Here is a 13,284-nt window from a genome sequence, read left to right as displayed (position 1 = left end):
TGGATTGAATGCATGTTCTCATGAAAAAACCTGGATGATCAGCTTGATGTTCATGCATGATCTTGCTACTATTAAGTCTCTTCTTTCTCTAGAAGCATTATTGCTATACTTATTAATGTTCTCTGCTTTAAATGTCGGATTTCGGTAATTTACTTCCTAATTGACACACCATGAGACAATTTTATATTCTGCTCATAGGCTTAGCGAAGAGCTTTTTTGAATGATATATCACACAGATGTCTGCCTATATTGAATATATACTTATTTAATTTTTAAGTAAGTACCTGCTCATTTGACAAAGGGAAAGCTGAAAGCGATCTAAGAGAGTTAGTCGATTCATCGTTTAGAGTGTCAATCATGTGAAGCAGCAATAAAGAAGGCTGTATTGCCAAAACGCTAATATTAAACAATAATCCTTGCATTTGATATGGGGCCTTATGACATCGTAAAGATGTCTTAAAGCACTTCGTACTGTAAAGTGATGTGACTATGTGTATTTTGTGAACTTGCATTCAGATCCCCAGAATTTATATTCCAACCTAGTGCTCTGGCCACCTATAGTAGCATTCAGTTTGGGGTCACTGATGTGTTGTAATATATTATTATACTATTCCATTATACTATATTATATTAATCCTCGTGTATATTATAAAGGTTCTTTTTACATAAATAGCCTTTCTATTACATCATCATACTCAAAAATAAGTTCCCCTCCCTGTAGTTTCAAGTACTCCAGGTTGCGACCCCACATGAAGGGCGCCATATAAATGCAAATTGTTGTTGTAGTTATTTTCCTACGCTCTTTGTAGTTCCCCATGTAACACCCCATTTCTCAACCAAGAAATCAATCAGACCTATTCACGGGTTTCTATCATTGCTAATCTGTAATAGAAGTCCAGCTCTTGCCTCGTGTAAAAGTATTGCATCTACTCTTGACACCTTCCTGTGTCAACCACTCAGCCATTCAATCACCAACCTCCCGTTTCCCCTGTGCCTTTGTTTGGGATGCCAACAGCACACTTCTTAATTAAGCAAAGTTAAGAACCAAAACGGGAAATCATTACTTATTTGATTTGGGCCTTTTTATTCCAGTAGTGGTCTAGAGTTGAAGCAGATCCATCAGAATACCTCACATGAGCTGCTTAAGCAATTTGAAAGGCTTTCTGGTAGAAGGAAGCCACATATGGAAAATGTTTGCATTCCTCACGCTGCAAAGCAGAATGAATAATATGTGGTCGAGGTACATGTTTAAAATTATTACTCTTTCCATTGTGTTGTTGGGCCTTTAAATATGCTGTATAGTTTGTCTGATACCTATGATTACAGAAATTCTACCCAGAATCATTATCTAAGTTTCTTAGGCCATTTCACAGTTGACTGGAAATCTAAGCAGAGCCATCTTAGTGTAATTGAGCAGAAAATGATTCTCTCAAAGCTCGCTTTGCACTTTGAAACAAACAACTCAGGAGAAGAAAGCCATCTGCCACAAACAGTCCTATTTTAGTTATATTGAAATGAAAAATGTCAAATGTTTCCTGCCCTTTTTTCCTCCCAAAAGTGGGTTCGGGGAGAGGGGCATTATATTAACAATTTTCCACAGTTCAAAAAATGTTTTAAATTACACTTTGCTCTGTCGACTAAAGATACCATTTGACTTAGCATAGTGAAACCAACTTAGGTATATACCAAACTGATCCAACGTCCAGCAAACTTCAGTTTGTCACTGTTTCCTAAAAACTCTCCATCACGGAGGTAACCCTCATATAACAATTGCTCATGCACCCACGCCAGCACGTTGACAACTGAATGCTTCTTCAAGTGTTTGGCTATAACATGCCAGGCCGTATCACTATTGATTGCACTTTCACTGATAAAGAAGATTCTCATGAGTTATTAGCTTTTCTATTTGTGACAAGAAGATGGGAATGAACCATAACCGTGTGATGTCCTATGTTGATGTTGATAAGGAACAAACAAAGAATTTTAATGCCACAAAGAAAATATCAGTGGCATCTCAAGTCACAGTGATGGCTATTCTTCACTGATGTGTGCATACCTTTTTGACATCCCTTGGTTTTGGCTATATCATAATCATTTGGGCCCTTCTGTGATTTAAGACACTTTAAGAAGAGACAGTGATCGATTGTTGTAGGCTGGTTAATTGCGGAGAGCATTTCAGCCAACTTCAATTTTCTGCTCACATTCACATACACACGTGATCCAACGGGATTATAATAATAATCATCCCAGCCTTGGTTATATCGCACTTGTCATGTTGTCAGAATGTTTTTACAGGATTTTTACTGTGAGTTATAGTGACTATTTGTAGGCAAATCCAGCAGCCAATTTGCACCCAGCAATGTCCCACAAACAAGTCCTGTAGCTCAGTGGTTAGAGCACTCGCCTTGCAAGCGAAACACCTGGCTTCAATTCCAGGCAGAGCGAAATCTTGGGCAAGTTTCTTTACTCCACACACCTAATAATAATCCCTCCAAAACAAAACAATAATAAATTGGTCATTTTCAATCCACGACTGTTTGTGGGACATTGCTGGTGTGCAATTGGAATTCGTGTAATTGGAATTCGTGTGCAATTCGTTTCGCCCACAAATATCAATTCACTTTACGCCATATTCTGTAAAGCGCTTTGAGACATCTAGAAGATGTGAAAAGTGCTATATCAAATTCAAGGATTATTATTATGATTATGATTATGATTATTATTATTATAACAACCATGCAGGGAATGACTGTTTTTTTATTTGAGGTTATTATCAGGAGAAACTCCCAATTCATTTTGAATGGTGCCATGGGATTTTTAAAGTCCACCTGAACAAGCAAATGGAACCTTGGGTTAACATCTCATCTGAAGGACGACACCTCTGACAATGCAACACACCCCCACCAATGTACTGATTGAGTCCACAACTGTCTTAGAAGCAAGAGTGATACTAACTGAGCCAGGATTTACTTAATAGCTACCAGGGTCAAAATCCTTGGTTGATATTTCCCCTTCCCCAAGGCATTAGCACTAAGTCTAATTCTAGCAACCCAACTGCCACCCAGCTAACAAAATACTAGCTTAGCACAGACCAGGAGCACAATCTGTGGCCTTCTGTCCATGTGGCTAAATGTTACTTTGGACAATGATTTTACCCATTAAGTTACTGCAGAATCCATCTCTTACAGTTCTAATTTGATTCCAGTGATGTGCTCCAAACATTGCTCGCAAACCTGTTTGTCCGCTTTCAACATGAGAATCCAATTGGATTTGACATGTTCTCGTGCTTTTACCATAAGTGAATCAAGAACTTTAAGGGATATGTAGGAAAGGTAAAGAAATGAGATTAAAAATACAAAGACGTGTAGTAAAACAGAGGAGCAGGCTCAGTATTCTGGACAATCCACATCTTATGTGTATATTTCCAACTCTAAGGAAGTTTCACATCCACCTCTCACCTTATACTGGTAGAAGCAAGACCCATGGCCATAACCTGCTTAGCAGTTACTGGGCGAAGATTAGATCTGGAGCTGAGAATCGTGATTTTCCTTCCAACTGGAGTTCTCCTCTGTCCTCTTTACGTGTTCAAACCACAGAATGCTTGACGTGCTGAAAATACAAAGTAGATTGAGACAACCTTGCATTTTCACTCCAACTGAAATCAACCAGAAATGGTGCTCGGTGGAAGTTGCAGGGTAATAGTTAGGGATAGGAATGCTGTCTGTCTGTTTCTATGGCTGCAGCTAGAGCAGGAAAATATTTGATATTCTGAATCAATATTAAGGGTGCTGTGAGACAGTTGATTTGATTCATGAAATCCCTGCCATTCATTTATCTTTGATCCTCAGAGGCTACTAACTCTCACCATCCTTAATGATGCATTCCTATGGATTGTTACTGGATAAAAGATTAACTGAAAACAAATCAGATTTTTTTTTCAATTACGAGAGAAGAGCAGCAAGGGAAAATGTTTACTCTAGCAGCCTTCCACTTTTTTTAATAAAGAATATGAAGCATTTTGACAAATTAGGTTTCATTTTAGCCTTACTTTTTTTTCTTTAAAGACGCTGCATTCAGCAAAAGGAACAGCATCCTATCCTGATAGGATAAGGTGTGGTGTGCCGGGGAAATGTTGTATGTTATTTCCAGCATGTCATCTGTAGCTCCCCCCAATGACATTAGTAAACCTGAATTTTCCATTTTATTATAGAATTTTGCTGAACTCCACCTAAAAAACAATTAGCATGCCCTTGGTTTCTTGTGATTGCTGTTTCTACATGTGTAGACATCCGAAAAAATTAACAGAATTTGAGCAGAATATTGGAACCACTGTCCCGAGCAGGGCTCAGAGATTTAACTATGCAGCCAAGGGAAATGTATTTATACACAAGCTGGCAGATCTTTTCCAGTTGGGAGAATCTTGTCTGTTCTATCCGAAGCTGCTTCTATCTTCCTACTGTGAAATTTCAGACAGCTTGTCTGCCAAATCCTAGCCAAGCCTATTAATATTTATACCTTCCATTCACACTTCAGTCAGAGCCTGTAAGTTGCAGATCCTTCTAATTTTGTAGCTATTAAGATGCATAGCCCCCTTAGCTATTTACCCGGCAGTGAAGGAGCCCTTGCAATCAACTTACACCCGGAGAAGAAAGCACAAATCATTACTGTTCAAATATTGTTCTATATTGTGTCCATTTGTAGTCCATCAAGAAACAATCAGGAGCATTAATGCATTCATTTATATCAGAGACACAAGGTTTTTGTGAGAAACTCTTCCTTTGTGAGAGAAGTGCTGGAAATCAGTCGATGGAGGAAATATCTTCTAATCTTATTTTAATGGGTTTCATCTGCAGCCACTGTTTGTGGAAGAAAAATAGCAAACAATTCTGACTGAATCTTACGCCTTTCTATTGGCTCGCCCCACAGAACTCACTGAGGAGCAAAAGTAGTCAGCCTTTTCTCAAGACACTGGCACATAAAATTCTTCATAAATAGCTGAAAGAACTAAACATGCTTAAAAACAGAAGATTCAGAAAACACACAGTAGATCAATCCAGCAGTGGAAAGAGAAGACACATGCATTCTGAGTATGCATTCATAACCATCATAGAAAGGATACTAAATCCTAGAGGAAATGGAACTTCTCTTCCTTTATTTTAAATCCCACTTGCTCCCTGTGGAATGAGAATGTGATTTTTTTCTTTTTCAAAATAGTGTACATATTATAAAGCAAAAATATCTAAACTATAAACTGCTTTAGAAACTGCCTGTGAGGGTACCATCAGATTCTATATAATATGGTAAAAATCTAGTGCGGAGCCTAGAGTCTATCCTGTGATAAAATATAGGTTTGAAAAGCTCTTTCTTCACTCTGTGAGCACTACAACAGCACTGTAAGAATAGATTTTACTCTTACACTAATTCAGTCAAAAGTGCAGAAGAGGCATTTATGTGTCATTTAGTTTGACACCATTGCTGATGTTTCACAGTTAGATAAGTTTGCACTACCCCACTTTGTTCTGAAGTGGTGAGGTGGTGTAAGGCCAAAAGCAAAACCCAGCATTGTGACTACGAAATCACCCAATCCATAACATTGCCACATTCTAAATAGTTCCAAAAGTTACAAAACTGCTTTGGGGATTTAATGCCAGTTCTGTCAACGTAATAGTTCTAAATAAGAAATAACCGATTGTTTTTTTTATGTAAAAAGTTAAACCTCTAAGGGCCACAGCACGGCTTTGAATTATTTTTAAAGACATAATGGTTCAAAAAAGAAGAAACTCAAGTGTTTTGAACTTAATTTTCAATCATTCTGTATTGTAATTTTAAGGATTGCCATTATCAAAGCGATGGACAATATATTAAATTTCTGTATCTGCAAATTTCCATTGGGAAATCCAGAAATCTGAACCGATAAGCTCAGCTTTGTAATGAACTAGTTGACATGGCAGACATCTTCATCTGGAGAATTGCAATCAATTTTTTACAAAACATTTTGGCAAGTAAATCCTTTTGAATAATTTTAATTCAGGACCATGATTCTTATATTCTTTTACTGCTGCAAATGTCATTTTGAAATGCTAAAGGATATTAGTAATTTAGAATGATTTAGAACTAAATAACAACGAAAGCTTCACTGAAGCACCACACTGTGAAAGACAGAATCGGTCAGGGTAAGGTTACATAGTTTAGCAGCATTATCAATATTGTGTTTTTTTAAAAGTTTCTTCCTTTTAAAAATGGAAAAGCTAATATTCAAAAGATGATATTGGAGTACATGACCCACTTAGAATATAAATTAAATCTCTCCCTTAGAAACGTAAAGTAAAAATAATAATAAATAATCCTTGCATTTGATACAGCGCTTTTTCATGTATTCGAGACGTCTTGAAGCACCTCACAGAATACTCTATAAAGTGAATTGACTGTATATTTGTGGGCAAAACGAGGTAGCCAATTGCGCACAGCAGTGTCCCACAACCAGTCGTGGATTGAGCAACCAAATTATTATTGTGTTTTTTTCTTGAGGGATTATTATCAAGCGTGTGGAGTAAGGAAATTTGCCCAAGTAATAGAAAGCTATTTGTACCTAACTCTGTTGCTCCACCACCACCCTGTCCCCATAGCCAATTTCTTTACAAAGCTACATAGTAGACTACAACTACTAATATTCATAAGAATAATAGTAAAGATGATAATCTTTGCATTTAATATAGCACCTTTCACATTGGGAGGATGTCTCAAAGCACTTAACGTAGATGAGGCGAGTTCAAAGCACTGATGTGGAGCTTGTTTACTTATTGTGTGTCAATCTTCCCATGATAAATGTAGATATATATCACTTATTTATCTATTTTAATATAGAGAATTTACTCCATAGGTTTTGTCCTAATACACTTCAGTAGATGTTGTTTGTTTTCCGAAATATTGACAACCCTTATTATCCATAGTGTCATAATTTCATCATTACTGTACAATTTATAAATAAAAAATTCAGACAAGGCAAAATGGTTTTATTCTGTATGTAACTGCATGGGCATCACGTTAGGAGAATTAATGATGAATCTGCCCAATAATCATTTGTCCCAGGTATGCCTTTTATTTCAAAAGTGACTAGTTTCTTCCTGATCAGACATGTGTTGACAAATCTTTGACTAAAACATGGACTGAGCTAAAAATCCATGAATGAACCACTGTACATTTAGGTGCTTTTATAACTATATAATTAACCAATAAAAGATATTACCGAATAATCTGTAATTCTTTTAATGCTGGTTAATTACTTAAATCCATGACTATTGGTCAAATCTGCATTTTAGACCCATTAACTTAATATTGCTAAAATAATAATAATAATCCTTGCATTTGATATAGCCCTTTTCACATCTTCTAGATGTCTCAAAGCACTTCACAGAATATACTGTAAAGTGAATTGACTATATTTGCGGGTGAAACACAGCAGCCAATTGTGCACAACAGTGTCCCACAAACAGTCATGGATTGAAGTGAACAATTTATTATTGTTTTCTTTTCTTGAAAGATTATTATCAGGCATGTGGAGTGAGGAAACTTGCCCAAAGTTTTGCCCTGCCGGGAATCGAACCCAGGTCTCGCTTGCAAGGCGAATGCTCTAACTACTGAGCTGCAGGACTCCAACCTGAAAGGGTTACTCCTTATATGACTAATCAGGATCCATGAGAGAAATTGCATTCGGACTTTTAGAACATGAGAAAATATGAAACAAGAAAGACAATTTGGTCCGTCAATCTCACTCCTCTCACAGTGATACCCAATCATGGGATGCTCCTTGCCACTCTATTTCCCGGAGTACAGTATTCCATAGATATTCCCAGAAGCCTCAAAGAAAAGCTCCGGAAATATTAATCCATCCCTACATCTCCACTATTCAATTGTAGCGGCGTTATGTCAACAGATAGCCTTTATCCCTATTCTCTTGCTCTGCCAGGCCCCAGTATCACAGGGAGCATTGAGGCCCGTAGAATTTATTCAGCTCAATCTTCAGTGTTGCTTATGGATGAACAGAAACAGATATCATGGAGGGAGGCAATTTCAATATAAATTGCTGCCCTGTCTATACAAAAAAAACCTTACATTTTCATTTCAAAATATCCTGCTTAGAAAATATTGTAATATGAAACACTGCCAAGATCCTTATTGGGCCATAGATTTTTTCATTACACCAAGGGTGATATTTGATGTGCACATCAGGGAGCAAGTCCATAAAGAAACCCAGATACAACAACAAGAACAACAACTTGCACTTATATAGTGCCCTCTACGTAGGGTAGCGTCTCAGACCAATTAACAGTGGTGGATCCTGGAATTATATCTCAGTCCACTCGACAGCCAACCCCCATGTTTCCTTATGGAGCTAATATGGAAAAACTGTTAAAATTGGAGCTGCTTCCTGCTTTGACTCAAAATAACATGGACCGGGAAAAGAATCCACATATAAAAAAAGGATTTTGCTTTTTAGACCCATTATCGTATTAATGCTAGAATAATAATAACAATTCTTGCATTTGATATAGCTCTTTTCACGTCTTCTAGACGTCTCAAAGTGCTTCACAATAATCGAGCGCTCTTTAAACCAAATATTTTCGGAAAATATAAATGCACAAAACAAGACAAGGCCCTCACAATCCACCTGACTCGTCCCATTATCTAAAGTTACATTGTTCAATATCTTTCATCACCAATCCCATTCAGAAGAACACAGAAGTTTATACGACTCGAAAAGATCAATGCAGTCCATCTAGATAGTTCCAAAGCAATAATAACTTAAGAATCATTTGCTGCTGTCTCTCATACCGCTCAATTGAATCATTTGTCAAATAGCTATCCAATTATTTCTGGCAGCATCCAACAGTAGCCACTTCCACCACCTTCCTGGTTGATCTGTTGCACACACTCACGACAAAGTCGTTGACTCTAAACCTCATGTTCACATTTCCCTTTTTACTGAGAGCAGGGATTCTTCCCACTCAGCTCCTGCTAACTCTGCAAGCAAAAGCCCTAATGGTTAGGATGGTCCTAGATGGACAAGCAGTGGGAAGTTTGCCAGATATTGCTCACAACGTTAAGCAATGCACTTTTAGCTGTTTGAACTCTAGCCCCAACACATACTCTGAGGTTCCCAAGGTTCTTTCTTGCTAACTTGTGCCTAATAGTCTCTGGATGTATGAAGATTGGATGCATCTCTCCAGGGAGAAAGTACGCATTGCATTCCAGACAGAAAAACTTCCACGTGTAGGTGCCAAGCATATATGGAACTGTGTCTGGTTGGAAACTCTTAAGCATTAAGGCAGGTGACCCCATCACTCCCACCCTCGCCCGACTCCACTGGCTCCCCATCCCCCAGAGGATCGAGTTCAAGATCCTCGTCCTCACCTTTAAGGCCATCCATGGCTTTGCCCCTCCTACCTTTCTGACTTGCTGACTCCCTACCTCCATTCATCGGGCTCCGGCCTGCTCCAATACTCCTGCCTGACCTGCCCTACCATCGGTGGCCGGGCTTTCAGCCTCTCTGCCCCACACTCTGGAACTCCATCCCACGGTCCCTTCGCCTCACTTCCTCCCTTGCCTCCTTCAAGGCCGGTCTCAAGACCCTTCTCTTCGACCGTGCCTTTGGTCTCCTTCCTACCTCTCTGCCTTCCCTCATCCCTAACTACCCCGCCCCCATGCTCAGGCCCTGACACCTGACTGTTCAGTGCTTTGGGACGTCCTCCCGACGTGAAAGGCGCTCTATAAATGTAATTTTGTTGTTATTACGCATGTGACAGATACCCAGCTGTCCAACAAAAATTTACCCTTTGAGTTTGATACTGTAATTCCTTATTGTGGACTTCATAGTTTTATCAAACGTATTACTGGATTAGTAAAACTTTAATAAGATCAGTTGGGTGAGTCTAACTTTAATAATCTGGTTTGATATAGGTGGAGGAGAACTCTATACTGAAAATCATACTCTCTGTCCGATGCTTAATAATACTAATAATGAACCTTGCATTTGATTTAGCGCCTTATCACGTCTTCAAGAAGTCTCAACATGCTTCACAGAAATACTGTAAAGTGAATTGACTGTATATTTTGTGGGTGAAACGTGGCAGCCAATACTGCACAGCAGTGTTCCACAAACAGTCATGGATTGAGGTGATCAATTTATTATTATTATTTTTTGAAGGAATTATTATCCCCCAGAAAAGCGATCTGCCAATTGACTAACAACTGGGTTCCTACTTACTGCAGACATGTGGAGTGAGGAAACTTGCTCAACATTTCGCCCTGCCGGGATTCAAACCCAGGTCTCTTGCTTGCGAAGCGAATGCTCTAACCACTGAGCTACAGGACTCCGCAAATCAAAGTGCTCAGAGCTCCAAATCCTAATTCAGATCCCTCGCTAAAGCATATGGAGCTCTCATCAAGGGAAGACTATCAGACAGGATTACCAATTCATCTGATGAATGAATTATATGATATGAAGCACACTGATCAGGTAGATTAGCAATATACTATTAAATCCTGTTAAATTATTTTGAACACAATAGGTTGGAACCAAAAATAGATTAGTTACGACCGTAAGTACATGTATCAGAACTGAGTGCGCCAATACCTAATTATGTGAGCAACACATTAGGACTCTAACAATTTGCATACATCAGCAATCTGCATATATTAGGGCTACAAAGCTATTAGTCTTATTATCAAACATTTAAATCTATATTATTTGCAGGCTGTTATGCCTCCAGTAACAATAATCAAAGCTTTGCAAATGAAGCTGAATAGTGTCTATGACTTTATGATATTATCCACTAGAGGTCAGTATTGATTTGTTCATCTTCATACTGAGCATGTGCTTATAAATGAAAATATACCTTTACAACAGGTAACAGGTAATTGTGGCACAGTTACTTAATGTTATATTTAAATACTATTGAAAGGCATATCAGTGTAAAATCCATATAAGTTCCATATTGCGATTTAAATCTGAAGGGCTCCACATTCTTACAGAATTGAGGGAACCTCATTTCTAAAGATCACAATGTTTTATAATATATTTTATGTTATATAACATCTGGTCCATTACATGAAGATATATATCACAGAAATTCTCATCTTTACAAACCTGCATTATGGAAATGTAGAAACTAAAACAGGTAAAACTATTTTAGGACCAAACCAAACAGGTGCTAAATATTAAAAATAGAAAGAACTGTGAATACTGGAAATGCATCTGAAAGAGAAGCAGAGGTGAGCATTTCAGGACTGCACTATCTTCTGAAGCATCAACCTATCTTTTGCGTTCAGATGCTAGTCGACTTGTGTATTTTTGGCATTTATTTCAGAGCATTACAGGATTTAGAGTTGAAAAATATTCAATTTCTGGGAGAAAATATTGATATTTCCCAGCTAAAAGGAAGATGTGAAATTCTTCTTCTCTTGAAAGAGTGACGGACCAAGTGATTACACATCCCATATGCTTACTCTTAAATGGGCTAGCACCAGAGTGAAGAATGAGAAAGCAAAGAGAAAATGCAGAAAATCTGTGGCCCTCCATCCCCAGCAACACAGGAAGTCAGATTCAATTTGAATTATTTTCAAATAAATTAACTTATTCCAGCTTTTTCATTCTGCATGCACAGGGGAGACGTTGACTAAGATCAAAACTAATGCATGCTGCATCGCATTTCTGATTTCACACTGCACCTGCGTCAGGATGTGTGCCTGATGTGTCGAGAATAACAAGTCGTAGCTACCATCCGCATAGGTTGGATAGCTGGAGGCACACTCTGGTTTAATTCTATTCCATGTAGTAACACTTTTACGCCATGATTCTATTTCATTTGGGTCCAAAAGGTTTTCAGTAAACGAGAAGAAGATCACAAAAGGAGCCCGAAGGGTATGTGAATTTGTAACAGCATTACCGTTTTAAATGCATTCTTCACAAATAGTAACATACAAGGTCTGTCAATTGACCATTGAGGCAACTAGTGGAACAATTGCATTATACAAACGTAACAAAATATTGGGCATGAAAAGGCCCTTCGGTCCATCAATGTTGCTCCTTTTACAGAGCTTTTCCAGTCTATTGCATAATGTTCCATTTACTCTTCCCATTCAGATTGAAGACCTTCTGTATGTTTAGTTACTATGTATAACCTCTACATTTCTACACTTTTGACAGGATCATTTAACAGAATACAATTTCTTGAGGATCACATGAACAGTAAGAAGCATGATGATTCATATAAATTGAGCAGGTTGACACCCTTCCCTCTCCACCAATGTAAAGTATCGCTTTCATATTTTCTTCTATCAAAGGCTGAGATTGACAGAACTCATTCAAGCTGATGAAACATAATAATAATCTTTGCATTTGATATAGCGCTTTTCACATCTTCTAGACATCTCAAAGCACTTCACAGAATAGACTGTAAAGTGAATTGACTGTATATTTGTGGGTGAAATGTGGCAGCCAATTGCGCACAGCAGTGTCCCACAAACAGTCGTGGATTGAAATGATCAATTAATTATTGTTTTTTTTCTTGAGGGATCATTATCAGGCGTGTGGAGTAAGAAAACTTGCCCAAGGTTTCACCCTGCCGGGAATCAAACCCAGGTCTCTTGCTAGCAAAGCAAGTGCTCTAACCACTGAGCTACAGGACTCCACACTGCAAACATGTGGAGAATTGCCATTTGGGTGAGGTACTGCAGGGTTCCAGTGAAGCCACAAACCTAGAAAAAAAATAGGAACCAAGAGCCTGAAGGAGAGAGAATGCAGATGAGAGAAGAGAGAAAGGAAGCTTGTGTGATTTGGAACATTCGTTAGCAAAAGTAGACAACTAAACGGGAGTATACCTATCCTGCAACTGTGGAGCTATCTCTCAGATGTTAGAACATTCTCTGGCAAAGATCAATTGTATTTTGCTTCCTAAGCATATAAAGGAAAGTGTCTCCGACGTGTTTTGATACTAGCAGAAACCTAGAAGACAAGCAAGATTTAAGTGCAACTTCTTTTCTACCAAATATTGCAAAATATTTTAATAGTGGGCTCTTGGAAAATGATCCTGTTTATGTTACATTGGAACAGGCACACAATGAGTTCAGAAATCTAAAGAAATCTGTATCACAGATCATTCCTTCACTAAAATGAATGAAAACCTGAAGCTGAAAACTGAGCTATCATAAAATGTCATATTGGTTTCAGCAAAACACAAGAGTTTATTTACAGTGTAGTCCTGATCAGAATCAAGGCCTGCATTA

The sequence above is a fragment of the Callorhinchus milii genome, unplaced genomic scaffold (genome assembly GCF_018977255.1).
Source record: "Callorhinchus milii isolate IMCB2004 unplaced genomic scaffold, IMCB_Cmil_1.0 Scaffold5, whole genome shotgun sequence".
Lineage (NCBI taxonomy): Eukaryota > Metazoa > Chordata > Chondrichthyes > Chimaeriformes > Callorhinchidae > Callorhinchus > Callorhinchus milii.
This window is presented reverse-complemented; position numbering follows the sequence as displayed.